Raw genomic sequence first — 7,296 nt, 5'->3', positions numbered from 1 at the left:
TTTCCCTTTTAAATTTAATTTGTTTTATTCCAAGAAAAAGCCCTCAATGTTCCATTTTTTCTTAATCCAGTGGATGAAACTAAAGGAGATGTTCTTAATCTGTAGCATGGGGCTAATCACTAGGTTACTCTGAAAAATGCTCTGTATATCTATTTCTGTCCTTTTTTCTTGACGTAAAAACCCTGCTAAGCTGTGAGTAGTGAATTTGCCTGTTTCCAAAATTTTTATTGTATTTTTATTATAATGGACACTGTAGTTTTTTTTATTTTTTCATCCAGAAAAATTATTCAGATTAGGAGAGAGGAATTATAAACACCAGTGATTGCCATGTCCCCATAGCTAAGGAAGCTTGCTTTACTTTCTACAAATTCAGTGCTAAGAGTCTGTCCCAGTTGTCAGGTATTGCTGATCTGTATGCAAGACAAAATGAAATAGTTCAATTTCTGATTTCTGGTACTGGACCAGACACAGCAAGTGCCCTCCTTGGGTCCCATTTGAAATCAATTCCAGGATGCTGATGGCCAAGCATGTCCCAGGGACCCAGGTCTGCCCACAGAGTGCTCACCATGAAGCTCTGCTGCTGCCTGAGCTTGGCTCTTCCTTTGTTTCCCTAATTTTCATCCTTTGCCCCACAGACAGCAGGTGCATCTGTCTTCTGAACTGCAAGGGAGTGGGTGGCAAGAGGATTTTCTCCAGCTCCTCCTTGCTCTGAAAGACTGAATGCTCCCCCTGTGGTGATTTCCTGGTTACAATCCCAGAACTGCAAGGCAAGCCTATAACCAGGCATCACAGAGCTAACAAAAATACCTTTTTTTCCTATGGACACCTACGGGGAGAAACTTCTTACCCCTCAGGCAAAATTCTGAAAAGTGAGAGCACCCTCTGCTGGGATCTCTCTCTTGTCCTTGTCCTCACAGAATAGTGCCTTTTTCCTTTCTAACATATACTGTATTTACAGAAAAGCAATCCTATTTCCTAAAGCAATCAATTATTTATCCCCAAACTTTTTTTCCCTACTCTCTGTTGCATTTCATATGATGATAAGATACCTGTCGTCTGTGACAGCTTCTTACTGTGAGAAAAGAAAATGAAGTTGAATGAGGGACAGGCTGGCCTCCAGAAAACAGAACTCTGCCTTTGAAGAGAACAAAAACACCTCACCAGTTTGCCATATCCTTTCTTCTCTGGTGATACAACCTTTCATTCACATGCTCTTGGTTCCTGAGGAATCTCAGCCTTTACCATAACCAAGGGACAAATCATGTACTCCTTATTCAAGAGTCCACTTGCAACTCATATGAGAGGTTAACTCGCTACTTCTCTTGACATTTAAGCCACCATGCTACCTTACTGTTGTTTTGACTCATTTCTCCATATGCCCCAGGTTTACAAAACACTGTGGAGCATTTGTACCTCTCCAGAGCCTCTTTCTTTCAAAAAACCTTCTTCCCAGTGATATAAGGCATAGAAATACAATGTTTAACTGGGTCAACAGCTTGCAAATTTATTCAGTGATGCTGACAAAGAGAAAATGACAAATGACATGAGTAAGTCCTGACTAATTTCCAGTCAAATCAATGTTATTGAACATATCAGGAGAACAGTATCATTTATACCTTTTTTATTCTTTACAATTGTGGACAGCTGGTAGAGGTATTGCATGTTTAGTTCATGTACCCCTCACAAACCCTGTGAAACCAACTATGACAGGAGGCTGCAGGGTCTGCTCCCCCCTGCCTGGTCCTGAGTCTGAAGTTGTCCACTCTGTGGAAAAAGGGTGTGTTCCATATTCAGGCCAGGGGGCATGGTATGTTTCATGAAATTCTCATCCAGAAATAATCAAGAATCTACCCCAAAGTAAATATACATTGTGTGAAGTCCTTCACATGCCTTGGCAATATTCTGGAGCTACGCTGCCAGGACTAAGAAACAACTGCAGGGAGTATGGGTAGCACACAGGCTCTGGGTTTGCAGGCAGAAATGCCTGACCTCTGGCAGATCTCTTGAGATATCCTGGTTCCCAGATCCCAACTGCTCTGCTTGTTCCAAGAGGAACAGGGGCAGGCAAGAGATAAATATACACTTAATGCCTTCCTGATGGAGCTCTCTGTAGAAAATTCCTCGAGGGAGTTTCCTGTCCTTTTTTGCTGGTTGTTGTGATTAGGGAATGCATTGACCCATTGGTAGAGTTATTAGAAATTTTTTCATCCAGAAAACTTAAATGAATACAGTAAAACTATTTATGGGCTGTCCCACTGTCTTAAAATAATATTGCAAATAAAAGAGTTATTAAAATAACAATGAGCCAGAAAGGGAATAAAATTGAACCAACAGCATTGTTTATGAACAGCAATGAGTCTCAGACAAAGCTGAAACTCTTCTCTCAAGGTGCAGCAGATACAGAGTATTAGTTTGCTTCCATTTAATGCTTTTTCCAGTGAGGGAAAAAAGTCTCAAACCTTCTCCTGATACATCTGAGTCCAGCATATGCCCCAATACTAGCCTGTGCAGCGATAGAGTGTAGGAGAGCTATAACTATTGTACTTTTGTAACAGGAATTCTGCCTTGCTCCCCCAGCACAGATGCAAGCACATCAGATATTAAACCTGGGAGGATAATGCTGATGCCCTGTATTGCAGGCTTCCTTTGATGGCTCCAGGGGATATAGAGGTATTTGGCCGTTTCCTCTCCAGAGGCATCTGGTTTAGTCAGGTGGTTCACAGTGCACATGGTCACATTTATTGTTTGGTTCATTCTCCATTGTGCTTCTTCCCCCTCCCCAATGTTTTATCTGTTCTGGCCTTTCCCAAGGACTTTTACACAGAACTGAAATATTTGTTTATTTCTGGCATTTCCATCTGGTGTTAAGAGGATGAGAAGCAGGCTCATGTCACTGACACTCCCTGACCGTCAGAAGGACTTACAACATCTCACAGACCTGGGGTTTTATGTGTGTCCCCACCTCTAATGTGTTATCAAACACAAGTGCTATGAGATCCTGTGCAAGTCCTGGTAAATATTCCCTTGTAAAGGCACCGTTTTTTTCAACAAAGCCCAGCATTTTGCAAATCACATACACCCATTGTCACAATACATTCTGCAGACCCTAGAATGTTATAAATTAAAAAATAAAGCAGAGCTAGATACTAAAAGATGTTTTAGTTCTCAGAAAAGCCTTCCTTCTTAAAAAGCTGAGCTAAACAGAGCCACAGATAGGTTATAATTGTAGGTTGTCTGAACACTATTTTTTTTCACTTCTATCTAATGGTCTTTCTGTCACCTGTTTTACAGAATCACAAAATCACCAAATTGCTGAGTTGGAGAGGATCTCTGGAGATCACCTTGTTCAAACCCCTGCCGAGGCAGTGTCACTTAGAGCAGGGTACACAGGAATGTATCCAGGTGGGTTTTGAATGTCTAGAGAGAAGGAGAGTCCATGACCTCTCTGGGCAGCCTGTTCCAGTGCTCTGCCAGCCTCAACATAAAGAAATTCTAACTCATTTTAAGGGGAAGCTTCTTGCAATTTAGTTTATGGCCACTGCTCCTAATCTGGTCACTGGGCACCACCAAAAGCAGTCTGGCACCATTGTCTTAACAGGCACCTTTGAGATATTTATGAGCATTAATGAGAACTCTTCTCTAGACTGAACAGGCCCAGCTTCCTCCCATAACAGAGATGCTCCAGACCCCTGATCCTCTTTGCAGCCTCTGCTGCACCCTCTTCAGTAGCTCCTTTGCTTTCTTTATTATTGTATTAGACAAATCTCTGTTTCACATCCTATTCAAAATAATCTGAAGTATTTCTGCATTGTTTTTTCTTCCACCTTCAGTAGTACCAGGTAATGGCTAAAAGACCTTCATAGTGCCCAGTTTAGGCCCAAACTTCATTGAAGCCTTGAGAACAACTAGATGTTTCCTGTGCAGGCCTCAAGGAAGTTCATTCTTCAATGACTACACTTTCAGGAGTCTTTAGCTGAGATGGCAGTTGCAGAGGTGCTGTCCAGATGCTTTAATTCCAACAAAAATTCTTTCCTGCCCTACTTGTAAAACATTGTTTTGCCAAAGAATGTTTTGGAGATGCACTGGACATATGCTGGAGATCAATTCTGTAGCACTGAGCATCTCTTTCTCCAGCCTGCATGGAAGGCACCGAGTTTTAATTCTCAGGTAGGTCAGATGTGCATTACAAGCAGCACCTGGGGGTCAGAACATTCATAGCCTTCCTCTGTAGGACCCCACCATGGTTTTCATGTTTAAATCAAGGACTCCTCCAGATGGGAGCACTTCCTATCCATACAGAGCTTCATCTCACAGAAGTTTGTTTCATATGGCAAGACATCCTTGGCAGTTGGTCAGAATTTACTAGAAAATCTCTGCTATATTGTCTCTGAAAAGATCATGAAGACATATTTTTTCATTAGGATTTTAATAGATTAGGATATCTTAGAATTTTCCTTCTCAAGATAGCTACTTCTAAAAATAAATGAAATGTATTTCCTATAATTTTCTATAAACCAATAACTAATGTCCAGGGGGAAAGAAAACACAAAATAAAACTCAGCAGAGTTGGCAGAATCGAGAACACACAGAGTCCTTCCTCTGCGCTACTTAAAATAATGTTCTGTTAAATACTCAGGGCCCAGGATGTTCATATCTAGACACATACGGCTATGCACTATCAGTGTTTCAGTAGACACCCTCAGATCCTACAGAAGATGGCTTACAAGGTCCAGCACAGCCAGAAATACTGGGAATGTTTAGAGTTAATACAGAAATGTGAAGTGATCCTTTGTCTGAAGACAGGCTGAGGAAGAGAATGTTGGTTGGTGATAAGCACGCAAGAATATCAGTCCTGGTGGCAAATCACTTCTACCGGTGAGTCACCATGGCTGGGGCTTGTTCCTTCCTGGGGGCATGTCCTTTCTGCCCTTTCCCAGAAAAATCTGAAGGGTACTTAGGCTTCAGTCCTTACAATATTTTCTTCCATTTTGTTGAAAAGGTACTTTTTTTCCACAAACTTTTTGGCAACAAAGAATTCCTCAGAATAGCAGAGGGAAATGTAAGAGAAAAATGGGCCGGCAAGGTTACATCAGCTCTTAAATTCTTCCAAAATTGAATTCACAAAACAATAGTGAGTTAGTTGCCAAGTCAGGGTTCAGAATGACTGTAAATAAAAGGGAATCTATGCTGAAAAGGGATACACTGGGGATACATGGCATTTTTGGGTTGAAATATTAGACTACCGCACAGTAGTACTGTACAACAATTACATTTACCCTTCTCTTTACATTTCCTTCTACTAACAGAATATAGCATACACAAATTCTTGTAAGAGAAAGTGTAAAGTGACATTTCCCTTTGGATGAGAAACATCTCAGCTAAGTTAAAGAGATCACAGTTTGATCACCGATTTAATCATTTAACAGTAGGCCTCTGTATGTGAAGATGATTGTATAGGAAGTAAAGAAAGGTGTCAGTGGCTTGAGGCTACTGAATACGTAGAACCACTAGTTGCATTATTAAAAGAAGTTGTGTCTCTAATTTTTTCCTGCGGCATGTAAAACCAAAAGATAACTCTCAAATGTCAAAATGCCAGTGTTAGTAAATATAGTGCAGGAGACAAAATTCCCAGTGCTACTACAGGTAAAACAAATTTTAAGGAGGATTCTAGCACTTTTGTAATGATGGAATAAGACCTTAGGCAATACAAATTCATAATCTCTCAGGACAAATGGCCTTTAAAAATGCAAAGGATTACCCAATTCACCACTGAAAGAGGATTTGCTCTGGCATCCTTACAATGCCTCTAACACATACCACAAAACTTCCCATTAACATGATACTGGCATTATCTTTGAATTTTTCATCCAAACCTGATAGACTGTCAATAAAATGACAGTCATGGCAAGAATAACCTCTGCATTAGCCTGGGTGTCTGAGTCCCTTTCATTTCTTCTGCTTCCTCCTTCCCCCACTGCCTCTCCAGGAAGAGAGTTTATGCAAGCCAGGCAGAACAGAGAAGCTGGGGAGCTGCTTCAGTCAGGTGCATGGGAATTTTTCTGCTGTTGTTCAGTTGAGCACAGAACAGTGTGTCCAGCTCTGCATCCTCATCCCTCTGGTGACTGTGTCCCTTCTGACGGGGTTGGTGATGATGATATGGAAGTGGGAAGGAGGGCAGAGATGTTATATGGGTCAGAAGCCACAGAATCACAGAACGTGCCAAGTTGGAAGGCACCTATGAGGATCATTGAGTCCAGCTCCTGGCCCTGCACAGCATCATCCCCACATCATGTGCCTGAGAGAATTGTCCAAGCACTTCTTGAACTCTGTCAGGCTGGTGCTGTGACCACTTCTCTGGGGAGCCTGTTCCAGTGCCCAAGCACCCTCTGGGTGAAAACCTTTCCCTAATATTCAACCCAAACCTCCCCTGACACAACTTCAGGCCATTCCCTCATGCCCTTGGGCACCACAGAGAAGAGATCAGTGTCTGCCTCCCTCACAAGGATGCTGTAGCTTGTAATGGGGTCTTCCCTCAGTCTCATCTGCTGGATCAGCATATCTCACACCATTTCAGGCTTGACTGGGAGTTGACCATTCTCACAGTCATAGTCCTCCAGCTCAGGGCACTCAGACCCCTGTGTCATCTGTGTTGAAGACAGAGGTAAAGAATGTGTTAAACACCTCTGCCTTGTCCATGTTCCTGTTTATGACGTGACCAACCTCATCCTGTAGCAGGCTGAGGTTATTTTTACGCTGCCTATTGCCATTAATATATCTGAAAAAACCTTTTCTTGTACCTCACATTTCTAGTCAGCTTCAACTCCAATTAAGCTCTGACCACATGAATTTTCTCCCTACAGTGGTGAACAGAGACTTCTTCTCATGTCACTTGACCTTGCTTCCATGGGGCATATACTTTCATTTTTAGCCTTATTTCCAAGAAAAGAATCCTGTTCAGCCAAGCTGGCCTTTTGCCTCACCTGCTTGACTTCTGACATTTGGGAAATGCCTGCTCCTGTGCACCTTAGGAGGTGATATTTAAAAAGTGACCAGCAGTGATGGACCCCAACAACTGCAAAAATATTTTCCCATAAGACCTTACTTATTAATTCCCTGAGCAGCCTGGCATCTGCTCTCCTTATTTGCGGAGCTAAGGTTTTGCTGGCACTTTACCTGTCGTCCAACAGAGATTTTAAATTTGATAACTTTGTGATTGCTGTGGCCAAAACAGCTGCCAATCTCCACTTCACTCATGAGAACGTTGACAAGAAGCACATTGAGGAGGGCATATTTCTG

This window comes from Geospiza fortis, unplaced genomic scaffold, assembly GCF_000277835.1.
Source record: "Geospiza fortis unplaced genomic scaffold, GeoFor_1.0 scaffold53, whole genome shotgun sequence".
NCBI lineage: Eukaryota > Metazoa > Chordata > Aves > Passeriformes > Thraupidae > Geospiza > Geospiza fortis.
Note: the sequence above shows the minus strand (reverse complement) of the source record.